Source organism: Neopelma chrysocephalum, unplaced genomic scaffold (genome assembly GCF_003984885.1).
Source record: "Neopelma chrysocephalum unplaced genomic scaffold, ASM398488v2 Primary Assembly neopelma1_303, whole genome shotgun sequence".
In the NCBI taxonomy this organism is placed as follows: Eukaryota; Metazoa; Chordata; class Aves; order Passeriformes; family Pipridae; genus Neopelma; species Neopelma chrysocephalum.
This window is the reverse complement of record NW_020897965.1, coordinates 129,329-143,992: the sequence shown is the minus strand read 5'-3', so window position 1 is coordinate 143,992 and position 14,664 is coordinate 129,329. Positions and strand designations below refer to the sequence as shown.

Below are 14,664 nucleotides of genomic sequence, written 5' to 3'. Positions count from 1 at the left end.
TCCAGTTTTGAGCTTGCCTGTTTTTAAGCTGCATGAGAAGGTGAGAGCCGCATTCTTAGCTTGAATGCCTTCAGAGATCAGAAACAGAGGTCTTCATTATTTCTGCTCAAAGACCATCCAAGGGATAGAACCTCCCCTCCAGCCCTACAGTGGCTAATGAAAAGAAAAATTAACACAAGCAGATGTGAGCAGAGACTGTTCAGTGAATCAAGCAGATAGTCTGATGTGCCATTGCTTTCACACACTTCACATCCACATCTTTGTTACGATTCTCATGACAATTTGACTGTCAGGCTGATTTTATTCCCCCTCTTTGTTGGTTTCTGTTTCCTTCTTGGTTGCTCCCCCCACGCCTCCAGCCCAGTCAGGCAGTGCTGGCAATCAATAGTTACATCAGTATGAAGCCTGGGTTAATAAGAGGACAACAGAACCTGCAGAGTCCTACTACATGTATTTGATACTCTTATGTCAGGAATTGAGCTGGTTTCCAAAGGAGACTAAGCTCATTTAAACTGCTCCTTTCAGGAGAGCCAAAGAATTTCACTTAAGAGTGAAAGGTATAAAATGCAATTCTGTTAGGTAAGTTAAGAGGGTTCACAGGCTCATTTGTCTGTCCCCAAACAAGTCATAGAGATCATAATATATTTCTGTATGCAGTGAAAACTATTAAAATTCTATAGGCATCCCACACTGATAGCTTCTAAAAATTCAAAGAGGTACCACACTAGACGCAGCAGAATCCATATTTCAAACACAAATGTTCTAACCTGTATTGCTCATAGGAAAGGCAGTATGATTTATTATGTACTCTATGAGAAGCTCCATGGACTGTCTTTTAAAGCAGCACTGAGCACAGCTGCCTGGGGTTTGGGACTTAAAGTTTCAGATGATCCTCAGTCCACACAGGTGCCCCAGAAAATAGCAGTTTTGCTGTCACCAGATGACTGGCTGGTGATGTTTGTACAAAGAACTGATGGAGAAATTTATCCCTCATCTGAGGTTTCCCCACACAGAGAGAAGTATGTTAACTACCTCAGAGGACACTGATAGAACAATCCAAAGATAACCTGAATTTTTAATAAAAGAGAAAATATTCCCTAAATCAAAAAACTTAAATGTCTCTGAGGCAGTGCCATGGTCATGTAGATGCAGTGAATCATTAATAGTGAACAGCTGGAAGGCTGTTTAACTCAGCTGTGCTGTGAAATAATCAAATACACAACCTTTACCAAATTGCTTTCTACTCATTCCAGCTTCTAGCAATTTTTGACAAGTGAAGATGACAGGCAGCTTTATACCAGACTCTGCATCTGTAGCTCCACAAAGTACCTTCCCCATCATCTTGCTGAATCAGATCTTGGTGTACCTATAGTGTACAGTCCTCCCTGACAGGTACAGCTGCAGAGTCTTTCTGTTACCATGTGCCTCAGCCACAACTATCAACACAAATTATGACAACTTTAATCTTCCTCTCCCACGTAAAATACGTATGATTTGTCTCAGAAATGAAAGGGCAAAGATGACACCCTCAGATACCAGAGCTGATTATTCATAGTCCCTCAAAGACCCTTAGTTGCTAGAACTGCATGAACAAGTGCTTGTAAAAGAAGGTATACTGACTTGGGAAGGGAAGGAAAGAAGGGATTTGCTTTTGCTTTTCACCTGTCACTGTTACTACAGGGATAAATAACAGATGTAAAAATTACATTTTGGATATGTGTAGCACAGTTTGATCTGTCATTCTAAGAAGGCTCACAGATCTCTCCTGAAGCTCACATTATTTACTCATTCTATGACTGTTACAAAAAAATACTGTTCCATGGCATGTCATCTCATGGCATAATTTACCTCAATTCTTACTGCATACACTTAGCTGCCTTGTTCCTTTCCTCAATTTCACCTCAACAGTTGCCCAGCTCTTTCATTCGGAAGGTAACCTTCAAGATCAGAATTTTCTGAGATCACGACTTCCTTACTGGCTAAACAGGCACATTATACATTTACCAAGTATAAAAACACTCAGAAATTAAAGTTGGAACACAAAGAACACTACATAAGCTGAAAGCTTGGCATCTTATTACTGAGAAAACTATAGAAAATCTAGAAAGAAGGCTGAGAGGAAAAGAGGTAGTGAGCAGCTGGCTGGCAGGATACAAAGCATGCTTGTACGCAAAGCTGTACAACATACATCTATACCTATTTTATCAGACTGGTTAAATAGCTCCACTATTACCGCCACATGAAAAGTTTCCAGCACTGCAGTCTACTGCAGTACAAGGTATTTTCTCTCACTTCTCCTCTTGCAATTCCCGCAGCAACAATGAAGCAGGAAAAACTTACAATTTGTGTCTGATTTGGCATGCACACAATCCCCATACTCCCACCATAGCCAGCAAGAATGAGCAATGGATTTTGTTTGAGAGCGCAAGTCACATTACATGAAGAATGGTAAGACAGATAAATCTAAGTCTCATGCTCAGAATGTGAGACAAACAAGCTAAAAGAAAAAAAAGCAGCTTTAGCTGCACAAAGGCTTCCAGTGGGCTGTGTTCAGAGCACATGTGTAGGTGACCCCACACACAGGCAAACGTGTGCCTCTGTGCCCCCATACTGGCCTGGCTGCATGCAAAGGAACATGTGAATCTTGTCTTACCTACAAACCATCAACCTGTTTCCTCTACAGAAGAACAAGATGATGATAAAGAATCAGGTAGTTTATCCTCTATCAGCTGCACCGGCTCCCAGGAAGACAGAACTTCATCTGCAATGTGTGTTCACACAGTTTTTAATCAAAACCTATCCCTGCCCCCAAGCTAGTTAGCTGCCAAAGAGTGGGGAAAGAAGGCCTCATGAAACATAAAAGTGGCTCTTCAAAACCTTTTTTAGAAGAAAAAACTGCTGAAGTCCATCCAGAAGGCAGAAGCCCCTTCTCCTAAACAGTGACCATCAGAGGCAAGTGTATAATTAATTATTCAGTGATAAAACCTCATCTCCAGATGGATGCTGACCACTTAGCACAGCTCCTAGCATGCTGTTCATCAAACATATGGCTCCTCTGACCTCAATTACTGTGGCTTTCATATAAGTTACTTCTGAGAAACTATTCCAAAGTTCTGGTGGAGCTGTGAACAAAGGGTTGTAGTAATGGAAGTTCAGATTTATATAATCCTCCACATAGCCAAGGTGACCTTATAAAGTCAGGGAAATAATTTCAGAACATAACAAAATGTTCATGCAAAGGTTTGAGCATCTTTGCAACTTCTTTGTCAACACAAGCAATTTTGATATTTGTTTTGGAAATTAAATGTGAAATAACTAGAAAAAATACTTGATATGTGTGGAAGGATGGCTGGGCGTAAAATTAAATGAAATTGAGAAGTTATATTCGCATCCTAATAGAAGTTATAATGGTACAGAAATTATAGGTTAAAATGCAGCTGCTCCTCCCTGGATGGAACAAAGCTGGAAGCTCCATGGGGATTCCCCATACTACAGCAAGCACCTGCTAAGGGAGAAGGAACAGAGGGTGAAGCAAAGTGGAGACCGTGGCCAGGTTCTGTGGAAATCCTTGTAGGGAGGGGAACTCAATCATACCCTGCAGTCAGATACTGTCACGGCAACCCTCAGACCTTGAGTTGCCACAATTTTATATTAATAAAGGGTGTTATTCCATAAACTTAAGGTGAGTCCTTAACTGGCCCTGGCAGTCACCAGCAGTGGGTAATATACTCAAATAAAGTGGAAGACCTGCTGAGGAGCCATAAAGTGTGAAGACCTGCTGTGGGGTCTCCCTTATGTTGATGGTGTGTGTCCCTGAACAAGTCAGGCAAACGCCCTCTGATCCAGGAGGACTGTTCAGTGAAAGGTCCCCATGGTGGCACGCTGACAGACTGGTCGGGCACAAGGGTCTCGACTTTCCTGGGGCACTGACAGACAAACCAGGCACTAAGGCTAGAGGAAATCTCCCCTTTTCATGTGACAATATGCCTTGTGATGCAAGTAAACACATTAAAAAACCAGTAGGAAAGAGATGAGATGAAAGCCTGCTTTCAAGAGCCTTGGAGCAGAATGGCGAAGTTCTGCTGGAAAGGTAAAATGCTGCCCCATCAGAAAATGAGTCATCAGTGCATTTTCTGAATTCTGCTTTCCATTTTAATGGCGGAACAAAAGACCTGTTAAATTCTATGGCAGAAACTTGTGTTTACTCACTCATTCAACCCACCCCACCTTTGGAGAATATTCCCTAAGTACGTGAACTCCCATTTTTCAATAGATCCCAGGAGACCACCACATTTTTTAATTTAAACTACATGAAATTTGCAATTTAAACTAATTGCTTGAGTTCTGCCGTTTCAGCTAAGATCTGGATTGAGATTTAATCAGAAACTTCAAACCAACACCTTGTATTTTAAGGCACTGAATGAAAAAAATTGACTATTTTAGAGTCAGTTCACATTGTCACCAAAAATTGCTGATTTGGCACAGGATCCAAGGTCTCACTGTACTTGCTAAAGGAAACATATTACTTCCTAGCTTTTGGATATGTTTTGATACTCATCACTTCTGACACCTATTATCATCCTCCTCATCACATCACTAAGATGGTGAGCGTGAGCTGCTTCACACAGTAAACCATAGCAGGGACTCATTGATAGGGATAGGGCCCACACAGGGACAAGAAAATTGGTTTTCTTCTCAGATGTCTCCCAGACATGTACATCCTGGTGGACTAGAAATGCTACATTGTCCAAGTGGACATGAAAAGACAAATGAGCATATCACAGAGATGAAAATGTGGAAGAGAAACAACAATCCAAGACAAACTATGTAAATCTGAAAAATATAGCTGAGAAATTATATCTTACTTCTCGTATTAGTGTTAAAACAAGCTGGATTAACCCCATAAAAACTGCTTGTCATTATACTGATGCTATTTTCGATCTCAAAAGACAGATTAGTCAAGCTTCATCTATATCAAAAAACATGACAACACAAGGAATGTAATCCTCATGTTTTAAAGCTGGCGTACTTAAATCAGCAGCGAGCACAGCTGTTGGGCTGGAAGTGTGACTTAGCATAGCTGAGCTCAACAGTTTCTCACATGGAAACAGATATACTTCCAGAAACATGACTACACTGATATAATTGTATCCACCACAGATGTAATTTACTGTCTCACACTGGAAGAGAAGTAAAGCAGCACAATTCTTACGCTTTCAGGTCATGTTGTGCTGGCAAGGGAGGAGCAGGACCAATAACTGAGGCTTGAGAAGACATACATCAACGCACTTTGGAGATCAACTGATGTCTTTGGTAGTATCAGCAGCCTTTAAAGTTCCACAGAAAAGTTGGTAGAAAAATTAGTTGTCTTCAAAACGTACCTGACCTCATCCAACTGTTTCTAAAATGAAGAATTCCTACCACCAAACAGGTTTTCATTTCCAGTTATGAAGTGAAGGAAATACAACCAAATATTTACAGAAACAAATTCGTCTAGGCCAAGCTACTGCCATCGTACATCTTTACAGAGCAGACGTGGCATTTGAAATCTGGCACTTCCAGCACCACAGAGTAGAACTGAGCACAGCAGCAGCTACAAAACAAATTCCATTTTCTACCAATAATCAAGGGCTTTGGGTTTTCCCAGGTCTCCTCCCTGTATTTACTGACCAGGGCAGATTCTTTGCCCAGTCCCTAGCACACTGTAGCAAGACAGGCAGGAACACCTTTAAGGCAAACCGGAAAGTGTATCTTTTTTTTGTTATTCTCTGCTGTGTACATCTCTGGCATATGAAAAGCAATTCAGCTCCCACCCCCTACAGCCCTGGTCCCAGCCCCTTCTACCACCATTGTTTATGCAGTACCAGCAGGGACGCTCATTCAAGGCTCTTTCTGACCCTCTGGGGTTTCTGCATAAACGTCTTGACCATTCCACACACAAGGTAGTTCACACTTTTTGGAAGCAGCTGTGGACAAAATCTGCATTTCATTCTCTACATTTCATTCCTTGCACCTTGATCTCAAGCTTAACTTCCCCCATTTCCTTGCAACAAGTTAATATCACCACCTCTCTCGCACCAACCTTTGCACGTCCACCCCACTTCCTTGCTGGTGTGAGGAGCAATGAAAATGAAAAGAAACGTGGTTATTGCAGCCTTTCATTAATGCCATACTCAGCAAAACTGCAGGGAGATTGCTGACAGCTTTCACATGTTCAGGAGACACAATGGGAAGTCATGGCAGCCCTGCATGATCCAATAGCCCCATGTGTCCCTGCTGCAGGCTACCTTGTGGCACACCAACCACATGCCAGTTTTCACTATTCATCCAACAGTAACGAGGCTAGGCTGGCAGCCCATTGCTATTTGTGTATCTCCCTTCCTTTTATTTATTTTTTGTAGGAATACACAGTGGGGTAGATATCTCCAAGTCAGAAAAAGAAAAATTTACACCAGCAAGATTCCCCTTGAGATGGCACTGATGGAAAATGGTGCAACTTCCCTTTGTGAGGTCCATTGGTTTGACCTGAAGTTTCAAAAATTACTCAGCACACTGCACAAGAGAACAGCACACAACTCCTTAAAGTATATTCCTCAACAAGCAGAGAGATGAGAGAACATGACTGCTTACAAATGCCACTGCTTACATATCTGCAGAGAGAGATTGGTCCTCCAAGTCTGAAGGAGCTGTGACAAACACCACAGCCAAAAAGAACATATGGGCAGAAAAATGAAAATGCAGAACTAAGACAACTAAGTTGCTGGGATATTCTGAGTGAAAAACAAAATGTAAGATTGCTTCTATTTATTCTAGTTAAATATCCACACTTTCCTCCCTGTGACTACCATTTCATATTTCCTTGTATTTAATCATCATAGGAAAAAAAAATTTATAACAACAGAACTCCAAAGAAAATAGAACAAACCCATGACTGCATCCCTCACTATTTCCAGTGTTTCCCCCTATGTCATGAACTTGTAACTTCACCAGGAAACCAGCCCTGATCCAGCCCTGATCCAGCCCTGATCCAGAGGCAGCTGCTTTGGGTGAGGCACCCAGGGCACTCCCTCTCACAGGAGCCCTTGGACAACCAAAGGCTGGACATTATAGAATGGGGCATCTACACAACACCACAATTAAAATGACTGAGAAAGGTAAGCTGCCTACAAATGCCTGCCTCAATATTCTGTATTTTAGCTATCATGCAGTCCACATGTAGCAGGTGGGAAAGTTGCAGCAGGTTAGAGATTTGTCCTCAGGGACAGAAAAATACATCCAAAACCAAAACTGTTTCCAGCCTGTGACTTTAGATTAATCAGTTCTCTTGGCTGTCTTACATGGTGTAACATTACTGGTTTCAGAGGCAGTCTCTTCTAGTCAGGTATATGTCTGTATGATCTGAAAATGGTGCTTCCCACCATCTGCTACATTTCTGTATTTCTACCTATAAATATACTGAAAATAACAGTATTTTCCACTCAGTAGGGTACTGAGAATAGTATTTGTCAGCAGGCCATGACAAGAGCTCAGAAACAAACATCTCCAGCTTCATTTCCCACTGCTGAACTAAGATGTACTTGCCATATCAGGCTTCCTCCCTGTCTCAACTACTGCCCTGGGCTGGACCACTGCTTCCTAGACTGTTCTCTGATCCCAACCGAGGGGACTTGCCTGTGCCCAGGGGCTCTGGTGTCACTCATCCTGTGATTTCCAGACCAAGCCAGATGACATAAAGAGGGTGGCAGCTTTGGTGATGAAGATGTCCATCCCAACAGCTCAGGCACTGATCACTGTCATCAATACTTTCCCCCTTATACTTAGCTGGTAATAGATTTTTGTTCTTACTTTGATGTATTCCACTGCAAACTTGTTCTCTCATGTACCTATTGCATTTTATTTCATAATAAAGTACTGATTTTCATGGCATCTTTGTTTTAGCCCGCCCTATGTGCTCTCTGAGCAGGATAGTGGGCACTTTGTAGGGGGACACTTTGCCTCTTAGAGGCAAGGCACTGGGTTTCACATATCAACCACAGCCACTATCTCTACTTCAGGTCCTTTGTTTTAAGAGATTTAAAAGTTACATCACAATCTTATCACTGCAGAATTATAGAGTAGGAAGGACAGGACTGAACCAGCTCTCAAGAAATAAGGAACATTAAAAACAAACAAACAAACAAACAACAACAACAACAACAAAAACAAACCCAAACAAACAACATAAAGGCTGCTGAGTGGTCTTTTATTTATATTCTGTGTCCTTGTCAAGATAATTTACTGAGTTATTTAGAATAGTTCATCATCAAATTCTGCATTAATCTCTGAACATTACTATTCTCCATAGGATTGTAAAATTCATCACTATGGCTATTGAAACCAATCTGTAGATGCAGAATTTCAAAAGGACTGGATAATTATATAGCTGTGAGTATAACTAGTTATGCAAGATGAAGTAATGAGGTCAAAAAAGTATCGTGCTTAAAGGCACACAATAGACGGGTCAGGAAGGAATTACATTCCGTGTACAGCTTTGCAAACCTGGCTACACTTTTTCTCTGAGACAGAAGATACTGTATTCTGTAGGAGAAAAGATAAGAGTGTACAGCACCTAAACATTTCTCTTTTGAGTCAACTAACCACCAAATAGCATTGAGTTTAGGAGCCACACACAGGAAAGACAAGAGCTCCTTTTTAAAGGAAAAGCCGAATTACAGAAATACATTTAACTCTAATTTTACTTTTTTTTCAGTCAGTTGTTGTAAGTCACAGCAACACCCACTGAGGATTGCTCCATATCATCTAAGAGCTTCTTTAAACTTCCTTAGTGTACATTGCATGGAGCTTTCCTGCTTACTGTGGTGTTGTGATGGTGGCTGCGATCACAGTGACACATTTCAGCTCTGTGCTTGGAAAAGGTGAAATAACGAGTACAAACCAAGCTCCTTGGCCAAGCAGAACTGGCACTGGGCTGGGGCTCAGTGCTGGGGAAGGGTCCCGCTGGACTGCTCTTTTCACCTGGGGGTCTACGGCCATGTCCAGAGGCAGCATGTTTATGTCTATATATAAATATATATACATAATTTTTATAGCTATATAAAAGTATATATATATATATCACATCTCTATATATGATTTTTATATATATGTATGATAGACACATTTCCATGTAATTTACCTTCTTTTGTCCTTATTATGGTTACAAAGGCCAGGGGGTGCAGCTTTAGCGATGAATATTCATAACATCACGTCATCACAGGCTTGACAGGGAAAAAAAGCCAATGACTGGAAGACTTTTCCCTCAGTACTGAGGGAGGGGCATCTGCTTTCCTCAAGCCTGGCCCCAGGTAGAACTTGCTGACAGGGCTGATACTGCCTGGACTGCACCAAGAGACCTTTCCAGCAACAGCTCCCATGAGTTTCCAGCTGCTGTGGGGTTTTTTTCCATTGCCGAAGTTGCAGCATTTGCTGCTCAAGCCAGGGCAAGCCTGCGAGCGGCAACTGTTGTTCCTGCTGTTCTTAACTGGGATAAACCTTGCTGTGGCTGTCCCTGACGCCTCCTCCGCCCCTCTGGGTGCTGTTGCTGGTTCCTGTTCTCCCCGAGGGGAGGGAGAGAGCCGCTGTGCCCCGCGCTCTTCCCTGAGCACCATTTGCTGCGGGGGGTTGGCGGAGCCTCTCAGCCACTTTGACTTTTCCTGGGGAAACCACGCGGCTGCCGCCAGTTGGGGTTCTGGGGTTTGGGAGACTAGAAAATGATTTCTGCCTTTGTTCGCTTAAACAGTTTTCTTTTGTATCTTTGTAGTTACTGCTCTTTCCTTTAGTACATTGTTATTTTTTTAGTTATATCTCTTCATATTGTCCCTTCACTATTGGAGGGGGCAGGGAGAAGTTAATAGGGGAGTTACTCATTTGAAATTCGATTTTCTCCAGTTGGTTTGTTCAAAACCAACACAGTCTACAATGGTAACTATGACCTTATACATTCCTTGGCTGAGAATGCTTTGGTGAGGACATGATATTTTTGTGAATACTTTTCAGGCTTCAGTCAGACCCCATACATTGTCAAAGATGGCTTTCTTGGAGCAAACACCTACATAGGAAATTATTTTAATACAGACTATAAATTACAGTGAGGCAAACCATGTGTTTATGTGCAGACTCACTTGTCCAGCTAGTCTACCCGGCATAGAGGGGGATTAAGTCAGCTCTGGCTCTTGCATGTACTACCCAAACTTGAAGGATTCCTAGAATAATTACAGCAGCCATGTAGCAGTCCTATCCTGCTGTGCTAGAACAGATTTTAAAATGATAAAGGCTTTCCATGAAAGACTATTAAAACAGTCTTCACTTCAAAAGCAAAATCACCTAACAATTGGGCATGTTTTATAGACCAAAATTACTTGTCTCTTCCACTGAGGAAAAAGCAAGCATACAAACAAGCTAAAAACAAGGAGGAAAGGGAAAACACACACCAAAAGGCCGAAACTCAGATATTTATGATTGGTCAGACATGGACCTTCTTCATGAAAGATTCTGATAGCTTTGAAAAACACATTTGGAAAAAAAGAGGAAGGAGAGAGAAGCAGCAGTATTTTCTGACCTGCTATATTGAAAGACAAACTATTCTGCATAAAGAAAAGCCCCTGCAGGTCATGGTGCTTCTGCTCCCCAGGGACAAGACTTCCCATGTCAAAATTTGCTAAACTAGAGCCCTTCTACAGCACAACATCAATGCAAAGGTGCAAAACCCTTTGTACAGCCATGGAGGACAAATATGAAGCTTAACCTTAGCCTTGAATGCAAACCTGCAGTCGCACTCCCCTGGAATTCATCCAGCAGCCAAGTTGTTTCCCTGTGACAGGGAATACTGACAGTATTTATATTCTCCAGCAAAACCTCAAACCTGCCATTACAAAGCAGTCATTTGTAGTTTGGTTGTTTTTCCCCCTCTCCTTCAGTCCTGAGTCAGTGTCTCTCTTCTTAAGTGTTTCCTCCAGCTGCAGTGACAGGAGGAGGAGGCACTTGATATAGTGCAGAAGCCAGCTCTGCTGTGCTCCTCCATACAGTGGCTCTACCCTGTGCCACTTCAAATTCCCTGTCACCAGTGCCAAGGGCCAGGGGCTCAGGAACATGCCTCCCCACCATTGCTCATGGAGCTCCCAGAGACCGGAGCTGGGAGGCAGATGATGCACATCACAAAACATATTTATGAACTTCAATGCTTCAGCAATATGCTGGCAAAAGCCTCTTCTTTTCTGGTCCAGTTAGTGGTTATAATACTGAAGTCCTTCCTGTAGCAGCCAGTGTGAGAACAAGAAGAGAAGGGCCTGAGGGTTGTCTAAGATGACCTTGTGTTGTTTTCTCCAGGCTGTGATTTAATGCCCAGAAACGAGCTCAGCTATCCTGTTTGCATTTTTACCATGTGGGTGTGTATAAGAGGTAACTTGAAACTCCAAGGCTTGCATGTGTGGTACCTGTGTGATAGGCTGGCCTGAGAGAGTGATGGATGTGTGAAGCCAGACAAGGCCCAGAAAGCAAATGTAACTATGAAAAGTAGAGAGTTAAATTCAGAATATAGGTATAAGCAAGAGCAGAAAAGCTTAGTCTTAGAAACAGTGAGGCCAATAATTCATTAAGGTATGCATAACACACTGACACAGGAGAACAAGAACACGTACTCAGGAGAACAGCCTGATAGAGAAGGAAGATGCGCCAAAATCTAGGTATCCTTGCAAAATCATCAGAAACCTCTGCCAAATGCACTAAGAAGTCAGCCAGAATAAGAAAGTTCACAAAGTTCATGATGACTATGGGAAGCGGGCAGGGGGTTCCCCGAGGCTGAAGGTCGGAACTACCCTCCCAGATTCTCCCCAAATTGAAGACCACACCTCTAACTCCGCCTAAACTCCACCTGTTATGAATATTGAAAATGTATGTTGCAATTCTATGAATATGTATGTAAAAATGTTGTAATCACTTGTAGAAATTGTATATAATCCTGTCTTTTTACTAAAAAGGTGGAGCAGTTTTTCCAGGATGACCTGGCCGTTCCCCGGGTGCTCCGGAGGCCCGTGAAATAAAGTACCTCCTGCTTAAAGGCTACAAACTTTGTCTCTAAGCAGTTTCTTTTCGTTCGTGCCTTTTTGGGGGCAAAATCTTGGCATCATGTGTGACTTGCAGCTGTGTTCTGTCTTAATTTGCTTAACCACTCCCAGCTAAAAGTGAATGATATAAAAACCCTGAGTCAGGGGGAATAAACTGATTTCTGTCCATCAAGTCAGGAGTGCGAGTAATCCATTCTGTCATACTTCCCAGGAAAGCAGCAGTTCTCCCAGGATGACTGAGCACTGCACACCATTGCAGTGAGCTCCAAGTGATGGCGAGTTGCCAACGACCCTCCTCTATCCCACCAGCACACACTCCTTTTCTCCTGCTCAAAGGAAACAGAAGTACCTCCAAGATGTTTTCCAACCTTGCCATCAGAAAAGACAACCTCACTTTCAAATCTCTTACAGTGAAATGATGAGGCCAACCCTACGTGCGCACATAGGAATACTCTTCAATAAGATGCATGCAGAATAAAGATACACTAAACAAAGCAGAAAACATCACAGAAGTTTTTTTTCCCTATCTACCTATATGATGTCATGCAGATAGATTAATTCATGTATAATATTATACAGACAGATACAAGTATTACGATGGAAATTCTGCAAGGTCAGCCCTCTCAGCCCCTACAGCACTTTATTCCAAGCTGTGCCAGTTTTGTGCGGTGTATGTGGCAGCAGCATTCCCTGCTTTGGTTCAGAGAACATGGACTTGGTGTTCACATGCAGATTGTAGGCTACCCATAAACTCATCCTGAGCAAGACAAGCACTTAACATCTTTATGGCAGACAGTAATATTTTATAGGAATGTATTTATTCACAGAAATAAGAGGTTTTATTCCTATTTAAGATGATCATGGCTAACACGAATTGGGCAGAAAGAAAAAGAATACATGGCTCCAGCCCTGACAAATGGGGAAGTCATGCCTAGATATCAGGTGCCTTCACAGCCAGATCCCAGTTACTGCATACTGAATGCCTCCAGGCACCATCACTTCAGGAGGATGCCTCACACTTACTGTGTGGCTCACCACTTATAGAATCATAGAAACATAGAACCATCAATGTTGGAAGAGACCTTCAAGATCATCTAGTCCAACCATCCACCCTTCACTACCACTGTAACCCCTAAACCACATCACCGAGCACCAGATCCAGATGCCTCTTGAACACCTCCAGGGGTGGTGACTCCACCACCTTCCCAGGCAACCTATTCCAATGCCTGACCACCCTCACAGTGAAATTTTTTTTTCTAATATCTAATCTGAATCTCCCCTTTCTCATCTTAAGGCCATTTATCTCGTCCTCTCACTGGAGGCATGGCAGAAGAGTCTGACCCACACCTCACTACATCCTCCTTTCTGGTAGCTGTAGAGAGCGATGAGGTCACTCTGAGCCTCCTCTTCTCTAGATTAAACAAACCCAGCTCCCCCAGATGTTCCTCATAAGACATGTTTTCTAGATCCTTCAGGAGCCTTGTTGTCCTTTGCTGGACACGCTTCAGCCCCTCAAAGTCTTTTTTAAAGTGAGGGCCCCAAAACTGAACACAGTACTCAAGGTGCAATATACCCCAGCACAGCCTTTCACCAGCAGTGCCTTTGCTTATCCCCACGGAAAATGTGGGTTAGGGAGGTCTTTCCCTAACTACTGTTTGTAAGTGGTCTGTACTAATTAATTATCCACTCTGCTTCAAACCTGAGCACATAACACCATGCAGTGTCACAATGGACATAGAGTATGACCATATCAGTTCTGGAATATTGTATATGAACACCAGTAACGTAACAGTAAAAAAATTTTAAACACCCAGATGAATTTTTTTTTAAGAAATGGTATTTCAACAGTTTTACATTACTATTTAGAAACATCATTAAAAGCCAATTTCACTTTTTTTCTTGTTAATTTCAAACTTCAAAGAGAATATAACAGCAGCAGTGAAATAAAGATTTTGATACCACTGAAGAGTTTTGTCTTCATGGATGTATAATTTAAATTGTCAGACTTTTGGAACATTTGTGATATAAAACATAGTCAGTCAGTAATAATCCTGTCCCTCAAGACATCTACTGATTTGGTGCACTGCCTTTTTATTTTTGTCCCCTTTCATTTTCTGAAATATAATCATAGTTCGGTGACTTCATCTGCAAGGAACAACAAAAACAAAGCTTTTGCTGTAATAATGTACACCAAATGAATCTCAACTCCTTAATTACCCTCTTTCCTTTAATGGTGTTTCATTTTGAATTCATGGATTCTCCCCAAAAATAAATTGTATTTGCTATTTCTTCAAAGAAATTACACAGATAAAGAACAGAAAGCATAAAGGTCCCTACGCTTTCAGAAAAATAAAACAAAAATAAAAAAAGCATGGTAAATTACTGTAAAAATAGAGAGTATGTTTGCAGACATCAAAGCTCTCTGCATTCTCAGTGGAAGAAGAAATGGCACTGAAGAACTACATATTCTTTTCTGCACATGATGCTACATAGTGCACAAAAGCAATCTTTCCCACTGGAGTAAGACGAAAGGTGCAGTTAGGAAAGAATCATGAGATGAGAT

General features: G+C 41.9%; 1 protein-coding gene across 3 annotated transcripts in view; it reads right to left on the bottom strand.

Annotated features, from left to right (window-relative positions):
• The window catches only part of KCNIP1 (potassium voltage-gated channel interacting protein 1), a 443,767-nt gene that overhangs the window by 304,990 nt on the left and 124,113 nt on the right, over positions 1 to 14,664 (bottom strand). The window contains exon 1 of one of the 3 annotated variants that reach the window (XM_027705026.1): positions 2,654 to 2,749. The exons of the other annotated variants lie outside the window; for them this stretch is intronic. The gene's annotated coding sequence lies outside the window, so the exon portion shown is untranslated. Of the gene's footprint in view, positions 1 to 2,653; positions 2,750 to 14,664 lie in introns of those variants that run through there. 3 annotated transcript variants of the gene reach the window in all.